Source organism: Schistocerca cancellata, chromosome 4 (assembly GCF_023864275.1).
Source record: "Schistocerca cancellata isolate TAMUIC-IGC-003103 chromosome 4, iqSchCanc2.1, whole genome shotgun sequence".
Classification (NCBI taxonomy): Eukaryota; Metazoa; Arthropoda; class Insecta; order Orthoptera; family Acrididae; genus Schistocerca; species Schistocerca cancellata.
The window spans coordinates 657,397,405-657,415,324 of record NC_064629.1 but is presented as its reverse complement, the minus strand read 5'-3'; the positions used below and the strand labels follow the sequence as shown (position 1 = coordinate 657,415,324).

General features: G+C 39.4%; 1 long non-coding RNA gene across 2 annotated transcripts in view; it reads right to left on the bottom strand.

Annotated features, from left to right (window-relative positions):
• Positions 1 to 15,905, bottom strand: part of LOC126184948 (uncharacterized) — a 33,703-nt gene extending 17,798 nt beyond the window's left edge. For both annotated transcript variants that reach the window (XR_007536911.1, XR_007536912.1), the window contains exons 1-2: positions 15,725 to 15,905; positions 12,576 to 12,716 (exon numbers count right to left, since the gene is read on the bottom strand). This is a non-coding gene — a long non-coding RNA (uncharacterized LOC126184948). The remainder of the gene's footprint in view (positions 1 to 12,575; positions 12,717 to 15,724) is intronic.
• Positions 15,906 to 17,920: the final 2,015 nt, after the last annotated feature.

Below are 17,920 nucleotides of genomic sequence, written 5' to 3'. Positions count from 1 at the left end.
TTTCCTGATCTTCTCTAACCTTTTAAAAATTTAATGGCTTAGGTATTTGTGACACCTACTTTTCATTCTCTGTCTGCCAATCTCTGCTTACTGTGGGTGCTCTTGTTCCCACAGTCAACTGCTTGTGGCACCATGGCATCTGCTTACTTCACCCAAGTTAACATACAACTGAAGACTGAAAATTGGATCATGTGCCTACCGATACCTGCCCAATCAAAATCATTGCACTTGTCATTAAAAAGTTTCACACTCAGTTCTAATAAATATGAAAAATATTCAAAAGGAGACACTGACTTCATAGAGGTGATAGGTTTATTGTCTCTAGTACAAGGCATGGTACACATTCCTAATATTTCTGTGCACACATACTGACATTCACTCTTATTTCAGCTTGTTATTACTTTTCTGAAGTAATCATTGCTTCTAATGATCTTTGCCAATGACTCACTTCTAATATTGCTGAGTTCTCAATCCCAGCCACAAACACTGCATTTAATGGTTTTAGCAAACTTCCCAAGGCACATGGGCACATAACATCCAACCTCATCTGAGCTCCAGTCACGACTCCACTACACCTTGCCTTCCGTGCCACTCGTAACAGCTGCCACCAAACCAAGCTTCTCTATCACTGTGATTTCCCCTGGCAGCAGTGCTCCTGCACTAGGCTCAGATATTGATACCCCAGGGTAACTACACTCCTGGAAATTGAAATAAGAACACCGTGAATTCATTGTCCCAGGAAGGGGAAACTTTATTGACACATTCCTGGGGTCAGATACATCACATGATCACACTGACAGAACCACAGGCACATAGACACAGGCAACAGAGCATGCACAATGTCGGCACTAGTACAGTGTATATCCACCTTTCGCAGCAATGCAGGCTGCTATTCTCCCATGGAGTCGATCGTAGAGATGCTGGATGTAGTCCTGTGGAACGGCTTGCCATGCCATTTCCACCTGGCGCCTCAGTTGGACCAGCGTTCGTGCTGGACGTGCAGACCGCGTGAGACGACGCTTCATCCAGTCCCAAACATGCTCAATGGGGGACAGATCCGGAGATCTTGCTGGCCAGGGTAGTTGACTTACACCTTCTAGAGCACGTTGGGTGGCACGGGATACATGCGGATGTGCATTGTCCTGTTGGAACAGCAAGTTCCCTTGCCGGTCTAGGAATGGTAGAACGATGGGTTCGATGACGGTTTGGATGTACCGTGCACTATTTAGTGTCCCCTCGACGATCACCAGTGGTGTACGGCCAGTGTAGGAGATCGCTCCCCACACCATGATGCCGGGTGTTGGCCCTGTGTGCCTCGGTCGTATGCAGTCCTGATTGTGGCGCTCACCTGCACGGCGCCAAACACGCATACGACCATCATTGGCACCAAGGCAGAAGCGACTCTCATCGCTGAAGACGACACGTCTCCATTCGTCCCTCCATTCACGCCTGTCGCGACACCACTGGAGGCGGGCTGCACGATGTTGGGGCGTGAGCGGAAGACGGCCTAACGGTGTGCGGGACCGTAGCCCAGCTTCATGGAGACGGTTGCGAATGGTCCTCGCCGATACCCCAGGAGCAACAGTGTCCCTAATTTGCTGGGAAGTGGCGGTGCGGTCCCCTACGGCACTGCGTAGGATCCTACGGTCTTGGCGTGCATCCGTGCGTCGCTGTGGTCAGGTCCCAGGTCGACGGACACGTGCACCTTCCGCCGACCACTGGCGACAACATCGATGTACTGTGGAGACCTCACGCCCCACGTGTTGAGCAATTCGGCGGTACGTCCACCCGGCCTCCCGCATGCCCACTATACGCCTTCGCTCAAAGTCCGTCAACTGCACATACGGTTCACGTCCACGCTGTCGCGGCATGCTACCAGTGTTAAAGACTGCGATGGAGCTCCGTATGCCACGGCAAACTGGCTGACACTGACGGCGGCAGTGCACAAATGCTGCGCAGCTAGCGCCATTCGACGGCCAACACCGCGGTTCCTGGTGTGTCCGCTGTGCCGTGCGTGTGATCATTGCTTGTACAGCCCTCTCGCAGTGTCCGGAGCAAGTATGGTGGGTCTGACACACCGGTGTCAATGTGTTCTTTTTTCCATTTCCAGGAGTGTATATCTGTAACCTTATAATGTCATGGCACTGTTACGTCAAGGTGTATTCACATCTACCTCCACATCAAGGCACAAAGTCAATTCAAGTCATGTGATCTTAACTTGCATGGCTATCCTGAACAGTTTCTTCACGGGAATTGCAATCTTCACAAGATGATTTTCAACTGTATTTACATGCGAAGTACACATACACAATGAGGTAGCTTATATATGTTGTTGCTGATGTCCACATTTGTAAGAAAATGACGCATATTGGACCCAAATGGTTTGCAGCTTGCAGGGGATAGCAAATATATTAGACAAGGAAGACTGGAGTGCAAAACAATATAAAAAAGAATGTCTCTGTAAAATGTCATTCGGTGGTATAGTAAGGGAATTTCACACGTTGTACAAGAGCTCGAGGAAGAGAAATCTGCTTTTTATAAGTATTTTAGAGAGTTAAAGCACCAGTTTTTTCACCTGTTACATCAAATTGCATCCAGAATTAGTAAAAGGAACATAGTTTTACAACCCACCATCACACCCTGTTAAAAATTGGTTTCTTTAAGTATTAGTTGCCAGTATACTGCAAATTTTTCTGCATTAGTCTTATCTCCCTCAAACCTTTCCCTGCAAGATTTATAGGTTTTCTTTACATCTTGTGTATGGCTTTTAATAGTTCAAGTACCTTATCAACATTCAGGTTAGCTAGTGAAACTGCATAAATATTGACCACTCATGCTTGCAAAACTGTTTCAAACACAATCCAGAGACCTAGCTAACAATAAATAAGCCTGCCATAAACATATATTTAGACAAACAGCTCTAACACATTGCTTCTTGTATACATAATTAAAAAGCATTTTCAGTCCATTTCTTTATGAAACCTTACAAATGCCTGACAACATACAAATAAATTCCATTTATTAATCAACTACAATGCCTGACAAAGTGAAGCATCCAGAAAGTGAGGAAGAAATCAAATGAAACTTCACAAGTTGAAAAAGTATGCGGAGTTATTTCACTGATTACAAAATCAAGTCAAATTTACAAAGAACTTTGCAGTAGACACCCACTTGTCAGCATGATGTTGCAGACCCTCTGGGCTTGATGCATGCACTGCTTCAGTTGGGAAGAGTGTCATAAAAATGGCTGTATTCTCCTGAGGCAAGCTACCCCACCACTATTGTAACTGGTTCTTGATACCATGGACAATGGCACTGGGACTGAGTTGACATCCCAGCTGGTCACACCAACATTCTATCAGGGACAGATCTATGGATTTTGCTGGCTACAGAAATACCTCAGCAAGCACACACGCAGTTCAAAGAGATATGTGCTATGCATGGATGAGCAATGTACTGTTGGAAAATGGCACCAAATACTGTCACATGAGACACAACACATGAGGTTGCAGAATGTATATGGTATACTGTTGTCCATCAGAGTTCCTTCCCTCACTACCAGCCATGACCTGAAGTTATAATAGATGGCTCCCCACAATGTAATATCAGAAGTAGTACTGCTGTGCCTCTCCAGAACATTGGAAGAATGGTATCTCTACTCAAGTTACTGCCATGCTCACCAAAGACAGTCAGCCAGAGTAGTGCAGGACAGTGATTCATGACAAAGCATTACTCCAATGCCATTCATCATAAGTCCATGCTCTAGGCCATGGTACCACTGCAAATTGAGCCATTTGCTTGTTGTGTTAACAGTGGCATACAGATGACATGGAAAATTCCCAGTATGGCCACTGCTAGTCTCCATCCATTAGTATGGAATGACACATTGTTGTAGGGAGACCGAAGCTTTATCTCAGATGGCAGCTACAGTGAAGGGGTTACAATGTGCTTGGTGTACATTATGCTGACCCTCTTAACTGGTCAGATATGGTCCACTGGAAGCTTTATGATGAATATGCCTGTCCTCATGTTCACATACAGTCCAAGTTCGGGCCACTGTCAGATCAGAATGCCTACAAAAATCTTGATATTGCATTACTTGATAGCTAGCCAAAGAAGACTCACAACGAAACTCCCTTGAAACTCTGTTATGTGCTAATAACATTGTCTCACATGGGTATGCGGCATCTCATGTTCTTCACAGTGATCAGTCAAGCACTCTGGTCATTCTACCTATCACAGAGAATTGCATCTCTATTTCATTTATACACCCACCAATGGTGTATATGTTACAAAGTTACATTGACATCTGACCATGTCTGCCACATGCTTCCCTTTTTTTTTGTCAGGCAGCATATAAAGGGTGCAGAAAAATGGATACTCAGAATGAACTATAATAGAAAATGTGGTTTTCTGCCTATAAAGTTGAATTTCTGGGAAAAAAATAATTTTATATTTTGTCAATACATGGCAACAGAATTAGTGCTCTAGCTGTGAAACCCTGTCAGTGGTAACAGATTAATGCAAAGGTGGTAAATGCACATTTTAACTTTGAGAATGCTACTGCAGTGCAGAACCAGCAGTGACTTGAGTATGGCACTGAGCCACACACAGGGTATAAACTGGACACATTTTGAAGTGAGATTCTTCAAGTAGGCTACACAGAAATCCCATTGGAAACTTTGGTGCAAGCTTTGGCATCTGTCATTACTTTTATTCAGAAATTTATTGATACCGAAGCCCGAAAGTCTGAACATTTGCTTTTACCACCAATTGGCACATTTATTTTGAGCTGAAAATACACTACTAGCTATGAAAGTGTGAAAGTTCTAGATGCTTATACAATTTTTGACAGATGCTGAAGAATATTGTACTCTTAATATCACTAAGTGTGTGACTTGGGGGTTTATCTTTTTATGGAAATCTTGTGTTAGTAATTACGTTGGCAGCAATTGTTACTATTTTTCATTGTTGTCTAGACCTTTGTCATGATTATGCATTGATTATTAGTCAGTTGTTGTTATACGAGTGAACTGTACAGGATTATTTGTGTGAAGAAACAAAGTTTCTCACAGTTACAAGAATTGAACATTTTCAAAACAGCATAATTTATATTATTATATAAATAACCTCAGGCACTATGTACCGGTGTGTTCTGTATCAGTATTAGAAGATGTTTACTATAAGTTCAAATGGCTCAGAGCACTATGCAACTTAACTTCTGAGCGCATCAGTCACCTAGAACTTAGAACTAATTAAACCTAACTAACCTAAGGACATCACACACATCCAAGCCCGAGGCAGGATTCGAACCTGCGACCGTAGCGGTCACGCGGTTCCAGACTGAAGCACCTAGAACCACATGGCCAAACCGGCCGGCCTATAAGTTCATTTCCAAGGCTTATTCTATTTCCCATGATGGCTCTCTGAATTTCAATCTCAATTTGGGGAGAGCTGCTATAAAGTACATCTATAAGGGAAAGTGAAGACACTGTAAATGACCCCAATTTCATGGCTCCTTCTGGTGATGAGGGTGAAGTGAATGAGACCACACCACCTTCCAGCTGCCTGCAGAGCACATTGATGAGATGTCCGACTGATGGTATCCATGAAATTATCTTGGAAGATACTCCTTCAGCTGATATTCCAGGTACCTTGGAAGTTCACATTAATGAAGAATGGGAGGATGATGAAAATACAGGACACTGAAAGAACAAAATAAATGCTAATACTGATTCTAACTGAATAACTGAAGATGCAACTTACAGTAAAACCTGCACTAGCAAAAAATGGTTCAAATGGCTCTGAGCACTATGGGACTTAACATCTGAGGTCATCAGTCCCCTAGAACTTAGACCTACTTAAACTTAACTAACCTCAGAACATCACACACATCCATGGCCGAGGCAGGATTCGAACCTGCGACCGTAGTGGTCATGCGGTTCCAGACTGAAGTGCCTAGAACCGCTCGGTCACACTGGCCGGCACCAATCTAGCAGAAATCTAACAGCGCACTAATGACATTTGGTAACAGCACTAAAAGTGAAGTCTCCAGCTGACTGCTTTGAGGAATTTTTTGATAAACAAATACTGAATTTGATTGCCAGTGAAAGTGTCCAATACACTACACACAGTAATTACAAATTTGATCCAATGAATGCATAAAAAGTTCTTAAGCATATTGCTCTTCACTGGATACCATGTTTTCCCACAGGAACAGTTATACTGAAATAAAGATGACTTTGATATAAAGTGCATACAACAGTGTATAAGCCACAACAGATATCTGGAAATCAAATGCCATCTCCACTTCAATGACAACACATATCTGAACATAATTTCAGATGACAAGAGAGATACACTTTTCAAAATTCTTGCCATAATGGACTTGCAGAATAAGAATTACATAAAATTTCAAGTGTTTTCTGAGAGCCTGAGCATTGATGAACAAATGGTTCGATACTACAAATACCATACACTAAAATAATTCATTCACAGGAAACCAGTGAGATTTAGATTCAAACAGTGGGTTATGTATGGTTTCCATCATTTACTGCCTCACAAAATAAAACATTCCACTGTTCCATTTCAGAAGGATGATGGGAAGGGCATATCGTGCTGAATCATCTACTGCTTTTGATCCAAAAATGGCAGCACACCCACCATATCTGAAGACTTCCACTTAACATATTCCAGTTGAAATCAGGCCTTCTGAACTGAACACATGATTGAACATACGACATTGGTGAAAGAAAGAACATGTGAAATCTGAAAGAAAAATGCAAGGTATGAGTCCTCTGTGTGCAATGTGGGAAAGAAAGAAAATGTGAAATCTGAAAGAAAAATGCAAGGTATCAGTACTCTGTGTGCAATGTGGGACTCCATCCTCAATGCTTTGTTGCCTGGCACAAAATATGAAACAAAACATAAAAGGAGAGCAGAATGGGCCATGATCCCCATTTGGGGATTGACTAAAATATAGTGTTTATTTTTAGGTTATTTTTAATTTCACATTCCTATTCCCAGCCTATGTCAATCAGGCAACATGGAAATAAATGTAGACTGAAGAAAAAAATTGGCAGTTAATGTGTTAATGAGAAGAGTGATACATTCACTATTTTAAAGTGTGTTTATGCATATCCTGAAGCTTTCTCAAAAAATATTAGTTAGGAAAAGCACAAGAATTTGTATATGTAGCACTATTTTAGCTCAAAATGTTACAAACTGTTGTTAATACTTTGTTTTGAATCTGTATGTAATAAAGGATTGATGATGATATTTAGAAAAAAATTGTGGAGGTTCCATTCAACAATAGGGAACATGACACAAAGTGCAGGAAAATCTTTTCAATCATGCTCACAAATAATTAACATCATAGAAGATATTCACTGGAGACTGCCACTATTGAGGCAAAAAACTGAGCCCATGCACTTTATGTAAGAGGGAGCACTGTTCTGGTTGTTAAGTCCATAGGCTAAAAGCTATATTTACAAATGATAATAGAGAAAAAGGGAAAAAACTACAAGATGTTCAGAAGCTTGGAGTATTTTCCTGTACAAGGTCTAAAATGTCTAACAAGGAACCCCCAAAGTGCAAGGTCGCAAATGGCCAATGCTGTTTATGGCATTCGACATTCCACATATTGTCTACCATGCAAACACAATATTGACTGCTAATGGCAACAGGGGGTGGGACTGGAGATATCCAAAGGTGAGCACAGTATGAGGCTACAGAGAGAAGTTGAGCTGCTTAGTCGAAGAGTAACTCACAACAGTGCTACAGTGCGGTTGCATGTCATTACAAAGCAGAGCAATGGCAATGATGAACAAAGCAAACATCACATTATATCTACAGCAGCAGCTGCCAAAGTTGACATTTCATCAGAAAAGTACCTAACAAATTTTGCAGAGTGAGAAAGAAGTGGCAGATGAAATATAAGTGTTTATGCAAAATGAGTCAGTGCAATGTGTGGTGTCATATGCTCAACAGTGTGGACAATGTATATTATACTAAAACAGATATTGAGCCCTGTAGTTAATTATCCTTGTCGGACAGGCAACCACAAATCCTGTCTCCAGTGATGTTGTAAAGGACAATCATTCTCCAAGGAGCAGGTTCCAAACACAATTACATATGTGGAAGATCATCCACAGCAGAGTAAAAAATAATTAAGAACAGATTTCAAATAAGTCTGCAGCAATATGACTGTGTAGTGCACAAGAAAAACCATACATATTCAAGGAAGGGCAAGGTGCATTTGTTACAAAAACTGGTGTCTGTGCATTTCAAGGATGCTTGATAGAATTTACACTATGTGCATGATAATAGCCTACTATGTTATTAACGTCAAATTGTGAGCAACATAGATTACAGTGGTTTCAACAGGAGCAGTGGATGGTAGCATAACTTCAAACAGTACTACAGAATTGGAAGACATTAGATAATGAAATTTCAAACAAAGTGTTTACCTGAGACGACGCACAGCAAACTGCGGAATCGGACCAAAAATTTGTAGATGAGATAAACAAACCTATCCCATCATTCAGTAAGGAATTTGTTTTCAACTCCGACCTATTGGGATTTGAAGAGGAAATGCATATGAAAGGAACCCTGGAAATGAGAGGTACCAAGAGAGCTGTATCAAGATCAACTAACATAAATGCCTTTACACATTCATACACAATAATGCTGACTGTTAATCTTGTTGGTAGATTGGCTGGAAAGTTATTTCTTGTGTAGTGAGAAGTTGAAGGTGCTCTGCTCTCTGTGATTCTTTCTTGTGTGCATGGTATTGCAAGGGCAGTAGGGGATACTTACATCCCAGCAAGAAAGTGTCACAAAATGGGCATAAGAGAACTAAAAGTATGGTATGAGCATTGCTTTTGGACAATAGCTGATCAAAACAACTTGCTTTCACTCGATTACTGGTCTGCGTATAACAATTTTACTCCTTTTAGAGCAAACTGTCCCTCCTGAAAAGCATATGACATTGTAGTTCATACCACCTGGAACCATTGTACAAATTCAGCCTCTCGATGTTTGTTTCTTCCTTATGTATAAAACATTACTGCACTATCTGCAGCTACACCTTAAAGACTGGCTAGTTTCACGCTGAGCTCCACGACTGACTGTTTCACATTTGGTTGCATGTCATTACATTCCATCTGTTCTCATCACCCCATTACACCAATATGATTCTATATGCATGCTTTACAAGTGGATACCCAGCTGAACATTCTGCGTGGTTTGTAACTCCCAATGAGTTTGCCAACAATATTGATGGTGAGACTCTTTATGATCACTGTGGCACACAATTTTTCATTTGGTGCTCAGGGAGAAAATTAATGGTTTGTTTCGAACATTTCTTGAATGTTGGTGATCTCCATTTTATGAAGTGTAATGTGTACATCCTGTACAAGGTTGACCTCTGCACCCTCCAGGACACACATTTTCTGTTGAAACATTAGCAGCCAATATTTTTCCTGTAATTATTATTAATGAAACACTTTTAAATGAGCCTTACTAAAGTTTGAAGATATTATTCTTCCTTGATAATCTGGTGTCTTAAAGTGTTGTAGCTATAAAAACAAGAGGTTCACTTCTGCTGGCAGGTATGATAAAACTGGCAGTAACTGTTGCTGTCATCTCATCCATGTGGGACAGTTCTCACTTCTGTAAATTAGTAATGACATAAACAATACACTGATAAGTTAGGTCCATAACAGTCAGAAGGAAGTTGATGACACTGTATTTCCATTTTTTTTCAATAGTTCTGAAGCTGTACACTAATACAATTGCATGTGGGCCTCTCCTTCTCTCACCCCCCCCCCCCTTCCCCACACACACACAACCCCTATAATAACTTAAGACTTTCTGCATATGACAGTTATTTATAATGAAATACAATCTGAAAAAGACTATACAAAAATTCAGTCAGACCTACACAGGATTTCAAAATGATAAAATGATCAACACTTTGTTCTAAATATTCAGAGATGTAACATTAAGCACTACACAAAATGCAAAAATGTAATATCCTACGACTACAACAGGAACCAGTCAGCCATAGGCTTTAAAGCACCCACCTTTGATACATGAGAAGGTGGGCCAGCCATAGGTCGAGTCCTCCTTATGGATAAACGACAAGGGCCAGTGTGCCGGCCAGCCTGTATCTATGTATGAGGTTTTTAGGTGCCTTCGCATATCTACCTAGGTAAATGCTAGGCTGGTTAAAACATCTTGCCTTAGATAAATGATGTAAAAAACTTAGAAAAAATTATGTTGCATGACTATCCATGTTTTTCCATTAAATGCAAACAGAAGTGGTAAACAGATTCCTCCTGGGGAAATGTGGGGGTGGGGATGGGAATGGCTGGTAGTAGATCTAAATTGCCTTTGGAAGTAGTGACACCATTGTAATAACAGCCTATACATGGGTATGTTTGGTCTGTAAGTATACTTATTTGGTTGTGGTCTCTTCTTCCTAGTTATCACCCTGAGTCTGTAATCTCAAACTGGAAAATTTGTTTGTAGTTTCTATGTTCAGTAATAATGAACATGGGATTTCAGATTCACCAGTATGCATTTATTTTCTCTAGCACACACAACTGAGTGGGTACCAGTCTCTGGCAAGTGAAAGTACTTAATGTATTAGTCTAATAGCAGATATCAGAAAAGCTGGCCAGTAAATTTTTATCCAAAACAATGTCATTAAGCAACCAAGTAAAGAACCCTTACTTCTCAATGTTGTTAACGAAAGTAGCACCCAGTGGTAGCTCCTTCACATAAACCATTACTGTTGTCTATACTCAGTTCATATGCACATCACATTACTTAACAATCTACTGAATTCACTCCCAACACAGTACTAGTAATAGCCCACTGACTGAAGTTCAGCATTTAGCATCAGTGAGTTTAACTGTCCAACTCACACTTCACCAAAAACAACACAACACATCATTACCTTTTGCATACACATGATCCAGGAAAATTAATAAAATACTTGTCCCATGCAAATTGTAATAAGCATTACTGTACATAGACACCTGCTGATTTTGATTGATGCAAATACCACAGAATTGTTAACATGATCATAACTGGGACTGCATTGTCACAAAGATGTTAGCTTGTTGATTGATAGCCATGAAGTCTTATGCAAATTTTTACAAGGAGGTGTTCATTGTGTAATAGTTCAATGTGGAATCTCAGGAAGTGATGCAGAGAGGTTAACTGGTTGACTCCCTTGAGCAGATTTGTTATGTATAAATCTTACATAGAATGCTAATCATCAACTGCCAATTTTTTTTTGTCAGGGTGGCATATAAAGACAGCATAATGACATTTTGTAATCTTAATAACTACATTGCAGTTTATAGAACTGGAAGGTAAAAATTTACTAGTGTAGATAAAATTTACTAGTGTAGATAAAATTTACTAGTGTAGATAAAATTTACTAGTGTAGATAAAATTTACTAGTGTAGATAATGTCCTACAATGATTTGGTTTAACTGAAGGACAGTTAGTTGGAAAAATACAAAAGTTCTCAGTGCTATTTGATTAACACACTGTATATTTGCACGTTGAATTACTTATTCTCAACTGAAGTTGCCAAGTTTGAAATTTTGTCAGTTTATGCATATTTTTAATGAAGGGCTTTATTGAGTAGTGAAGAGCATTGGCTGGTTCACAAAAATTGGGGCAACAAAAATACAAAGTCATAGCTTGGAATCCAACAAGCACAAAGGCTCAATTGGCAGATTTGGGTGTGACAGATTTTTCATTATGAATATTTTAAGTTAACTACGAGCTCCTCATCCAGGCCTTGAAGGGTCAAGGATGTTGACCAGCTGCCATGTCATCCTCTGCCTTGCAGTGTCATGCAAATACAGTATGGAGGAGCATGTGGTTAGCACACCACTCTCCTGGCCATTTTGATGACTTCCGAGACCATGGAGATGCTACTTCTCAATCTGACACAAGTTATGAAATTATATGAAATACTATGTAAATAAGAAATTTGTCGTTTTGGGTATGTACATTGCATATGTCATACTTTCGTAAGTATAATTAGTTCAAAGACCAGGGACAAGTTATTAAAAGGAGTAGAACAATAGCAAGTGGAATAGTTTCAGCTTGCTATTTTTCATGTTCACCACAAGAATGGGAGAAATAGCATACCAGTCCCAACTGTCTGCATAAAGGGTACCAGAAAGGAAGTTGATATAGATGTAATTCATTTAATTTTTTGAATAAATTTTATAATGATAGCGTAGTGTATATGGCAATGTTCCTTGGGACACCATTATCTTTACCATCTCAATATCGGAGTCTTCAGACATCAATGTTAGCAGCTGCCTGTTTGTCACACCAATCTTTCTCCATATCGTGTTAAAAATAAGCAGTTCTGAATAAAACCTTGTTAAATTCCTACTATTCCACTTTAATTTAACTTCAGATTTTTGTAAGTTCGTTCATGAAACTTGAAAGTGGATGACTTATCTGTATTTATATCAAACACACACTGCATGGTCTTCATGGAATAATTATACAAAAACAATAAAGTATTTTATACCCACCAAGTTGATGTGTAGCAGCAGACACAGTGAACCATAGGCTGTCACTGCTACATTTAAACACTCAGGTGGTGCCTGGGGCCAGATCACTTCAAGAGAATTTCTTGGAGCTGCCTGGATCATGAGGTGTTCACAGATGGACACCTACCAACAAATTAGTTGGAAAAATATTTTTGGGCAGACAAAGACCTACATTATGATTTCTTTTTTATATTCACTTTCTTTCAGGATAAATAGTAACTAAAATATAATAATAATATTACTGACTCAACGATCTGAAATAACGATTTTGTGTTCCTATTCCATTCCACTCAACACCAACATGCAACAACATGCGAATCAAGCATTAGAGAACTAGCACACAGATATTGCTGCAAAAACTTTACACAGTGAGTCACAGACAAAGCCATTCCTTTTATGAAGTCACAAAAAATACACAGAGATTTTACTGGACAGAGAAAAAATTGTGCCACTTTCTTTGTGCACACCAGCCTCATAGCTTTAATAACTAGAGTATGATATACATACGTAAGGTGCATGAAAACACAGTTTTCAAGATTATTTACCTCTATGTCACATTTCGACAGCTTAAAAGCTCGTGGAAAATAAAATGGTTGGTTTGTTACCATGAACATAACCTAAATGAAATGCTTAGGAAATTCACATGCTGTCCCAAACAATCATTAAAGTCATCAACGCAGATTCAGTTACAGATTAAAGATTATATTAGATACAGTATTCATTCCAAATACCCAATAATGCAGTCGTTCTTGTGGGTGTGGAACAAGTCAGAAAGTTAAAACATTTGACTATAATACTCACTACCCTGATCATTTGCCAGGAGGTTGTCAAAATAAGTGAATAAATTACAGTAAACTGGAACTGCTAGTATTTTCAAAATTAATATCCTGTCAGAATCAAACATAGCTACACACTTTTAATAAATGCTTCACACACAAAGTATCTAATACTGACTGTTGTCACCAAGTGCTGTCAAAACTGAAAACTAACAGACATTTTTACTTAAGCTGGTCTAACAGTTCCTGTTAAGATATTAATCTATCGAGTAGAAGGAGTTGTCTACAAAGAAGTCTTTCAAATTCTGTTTCAACTGTGCCTTATCTGACACCAAGTTTTTAACAGTTGCTAGCATTTTATTGAAAATGCGTGTTCCTGGATACTGAACCCCTTTCTTCAGCAAGGTAAGTGTTCTTAATCCTAGTGTGGAGCTGTTGGTTGGAAATAGAGGCATAGTATTTGCAATGGAAACGTCCGATACCACCTGTCTGCTTTGACCAATGTCGTCATCAATATTCACATTAACTCCCATATCTCAACTATGACATCATTACGTAAAGATGACAACAAACACAAAAATTGATCGAAAAACCATCAAATACATATTCCTCCAAAAATATAATGAAACTAATGGGACAAGTGGGTGGTATTAGGGGTTTGTGGGTGGAGACAAACTGAAAATAAACACACGCCACTACACCAAACGACAAAAACGGTAAAATAAAACGACCACAACCTTCCCAAAATCAACTAAAAACAATATCAACTGGAATCAAACACTTCCCATGACCTACATAGGTCAACAGAAACTACCGACACCAAATCATGAAACCCGAAACTACAACCACGTCCACAATCATCACTACCACAAAGAAACACAACAAACCAACAAAATTGGAATCAAACACTTCCCTTGACCTATAGGTCAACAGAAAATACCTATACCACTCTATAAATCTCAACACTTTGACCACCATCACCACCACCACACTTAAACCTTCAAAAAAAAAAAAAAAAAAAAAAAAAAAAGGAATCGAACACTTCCCTTGAACTATTTATCCATTTATCCTTATGACATCTATATAGCCGTCCCTGGTCCAAGACGCCGGAACTTAAGTAAGCCTCATTTCTTCATGACACACTGAACACTTCACGACTTCATCCACAATCCAAATTGTAGAGACAACGTACTGTCCCCCATCATCGCTGACAACCGCAAACTGTTGACCTTGTCAGTCATATCCATACCTACCAAAGACATAAACAAAGCAATTTACCAAAATTCACACACAACGAACAGAAAATACTAAAATAACGTCGACATAAAAAAACCAATATCGTTAACTCACTGAAAAATATTCCGCTGAAAGCACTGTCACTACCGATACTACACACGTGCAATGCTACCACGCAAATGAACCCCATAAGCCACATAACACGCTACCCTTACACACACCACCAGACAGCACCACCGATCACATCGAAACGACACCTACAAACACGCCACTCTCACAAACTAAATTCCGCGCCGTCGTGACGTCACACACCGCAACAGCCTTACGTCACTGGCCAAAGCCTACGGGTGGAATCGGACGCTTCCGTTGACCCCAAATGGAAATACGGCAGCACCACCGATCACATCGAAACGACACCTACAAACACGCCACTCTCACAAACTAAATTCCGCGCCGTCGTGACGTCACACACCACAACAGCCTTACGTCACTGGCCAAAGCCTACGGGTGGAATCGGACGCTTCCGTTGACCCCAAATTTCTTTAAGGAATAAATATACTGAGAAGAAGCGGTTGAACAGGTTTGTACACTGTGTTCTTGAATTTATACCTCAAATGGGTCTTACTACATGCTTTTGCATTCTAAAAACTTTTGCTTGATTTGACAAGTTACCCCAAAATATGATCCCAAATGACATAACAGAATTAAAGTAAGCAAAGCATACAAGTTTTTTAATATTTACATTTCTGACATTATTTACATTGCAAATTCAGACTTGTTTAGGTGATTCGGCAATGCTGTGGCGTGCCTTACCCAACTGAATTTATAATAGAGTTTTTACCCCTGAAATTTACCACTGTCAATCTCTTGTGTCTTCATATATTACAGACATGCTAGAAGGAAATCTCTTCCAGGTTCTAAACTGCATATATTGGGTCTTTTCGAAGTTTAATGACAGTGAAGCAGTTATACATCATTTGTTCAATGTCAGTAAAAATCTGGTCAACGGACATTTCTAAATCACACACACACACACACACACACACACACACACACACACACACACACAGCCAGTAGTCCTGCCTTTAAGGATTTTTACTAATTTGTTTTGTATACTACATGCCACACGAAAACGATCTCCCAAGCAGCGACTTGCGGTAATTATCAATATGCAATAAATATGGCCCAAATATGTAACCTTCATGTGTCTCTGACGCCTGGCGAAGACGTTGTAGACACTAACTCACATGTAAAAGCAATCCTTTATAAAAAAAGGCACTGACATTGCACATATACAACAACAAGCAGAAGACTGCTGAGAAGTGTCAATCTTGATGCTGCTCTGCCATCTGTTGGCGGCGCGATGAGACACCTGTGTGGCAAGCCGTTCGACGCCGTAGACGGCTAGAGATTTTATTTCTTATTTTAAAGTTTTGTGGGATACTCAGTCATCTAAGAAGCAGCTCAAAGTTATATATTTCTAGTTCATTAATCAAATTGCTATGAACGAATATGTCTTCACTTTTTTTAAGTCGAGAATGTTTCACACTCGTTACTGCAATTCGTTGTGAATGTTATATAGTTCGTAGCAAAGAAGACTCGTGGATTGGATAGATTGCTCTCACCGTATCAATTTTTGGAGGCTTAGATCGCGTGTTGGCGATCTTTGCCATATAAGTATGATGAGAGATGGGTGTAGTGTAACACGTAATTGTTTCGATGCAAATTGATTGGTACAATGTAATGTTTCGAAATAGTTTGTGTTTAGTAATCGAATAGACCTACACATTTTATTATCTTTAATCTCTACTGTATAAGTGTGTCCACACAAACACAAATGAGGTGCGAGAGCGCTAATCATATCGCAGAAAGTATGAAACTTTCACTTAGGTGTCTTGGCAGTTTCGTATTTCCTGCAGCAAATGCGCTGCTTTCGTGTCGTGTGATTTTCATACTTTTCAATTGGCTGAGGACAGTGTTTGTATGTTTGACATAGTAGAGTTTGCCAAACTCGTTTCCCTGTATTCTAGCTCCTAATTTTGATAGGTTTTATGAGTGAAAATCCGTATCTGTTCTTGAAAAGGAATATCATGAGATGTAATTTATTGAGATAGCATTCTGGGAAACGAGGCACTGAATTAACATTTATAAGTGTGCCACTCACTCACACTTTTCTTACAGTTAAATTTTCCGTTGTTTGTCACACAGAGCAGGCCTGCAAAGTGACTGATGCACGCAGATCAAAAAATTACCGTAACAGACTGGAGTCTATAACGCAATGGTCAAGTATGGCAGTTTTTCATCAAACATTCACAAGTCAGCTGAATACAGCTCTGAATATGTACACTTGATAGAACCGGAAACAAGTTAAAATATTTCAGGGTAACTGAAATGCAGAGTATGTTTCCTTGAAGTATAAAATCCAGACTAAAATTTAAAACAATTCATACAGTGTAATGCCCTTGTGATACCTACGTCAAGGCAGATCTGGCTTTACACCACTTAACAATTCTTGCTAAAGAAGTTTGTTTGTGTCAATCATATGGAGATCACTCAAGTACTCACAGCAAGCACATATATTTTCATTTTATTGTAAACTTCACCAGGAAATCAGAAATGAAGTTAAATTGTTATTGGAATGCAATTTTTACCACAGTTTCCGAACGTAAAAACAAAAGTATTAAAGTACCATTGTTGAACTGCCTGAGAATTATTTATCATACACAAGTATTAAGACGCCTGTATTGTGTAATAACCAAACATAGCACAATTACAAAAATAAACACACACACATATACATACATAAATCCGATAATTATTCTCAAACACATAAATAAACGTACTTAAGAAATTAAACTCACTGAATGGTGAACAAACATGTGTCTTCTGTGTGCAACAAATTTGAGAAATATGTTCTTGTAAGGTAGCTACATGTAAGATTTAGTGGACTAAACAAAATACAGTGGGATAGAAATTCAGTGCAAATTGTCCAGAGAAGAACAAAATCCATTGAAATTTTACTGTTTCATTTCTGAGTAGATCTACTGTGCCTGTTCTAAGTTGTAGTTTAGAAATATCATTTTTGATACTTTTTCGCTTGAAGGACGGGATTGTCTGCCTGTTATTGTTTGCTCTTGCTTTGGAAATTGCGCCCACATAGAACAGAAGTGGCCATAATACAAAGACGTTGTTTCATTATTTCAAACAGCGGAGGAAACAACACATGATTTTCTTTCCACCACAGCAGTGGATCTTGTGATCTGGCATCTTCATATATTTATGAAGCTCCACTATACTTGCAGCACGTGGACTGTC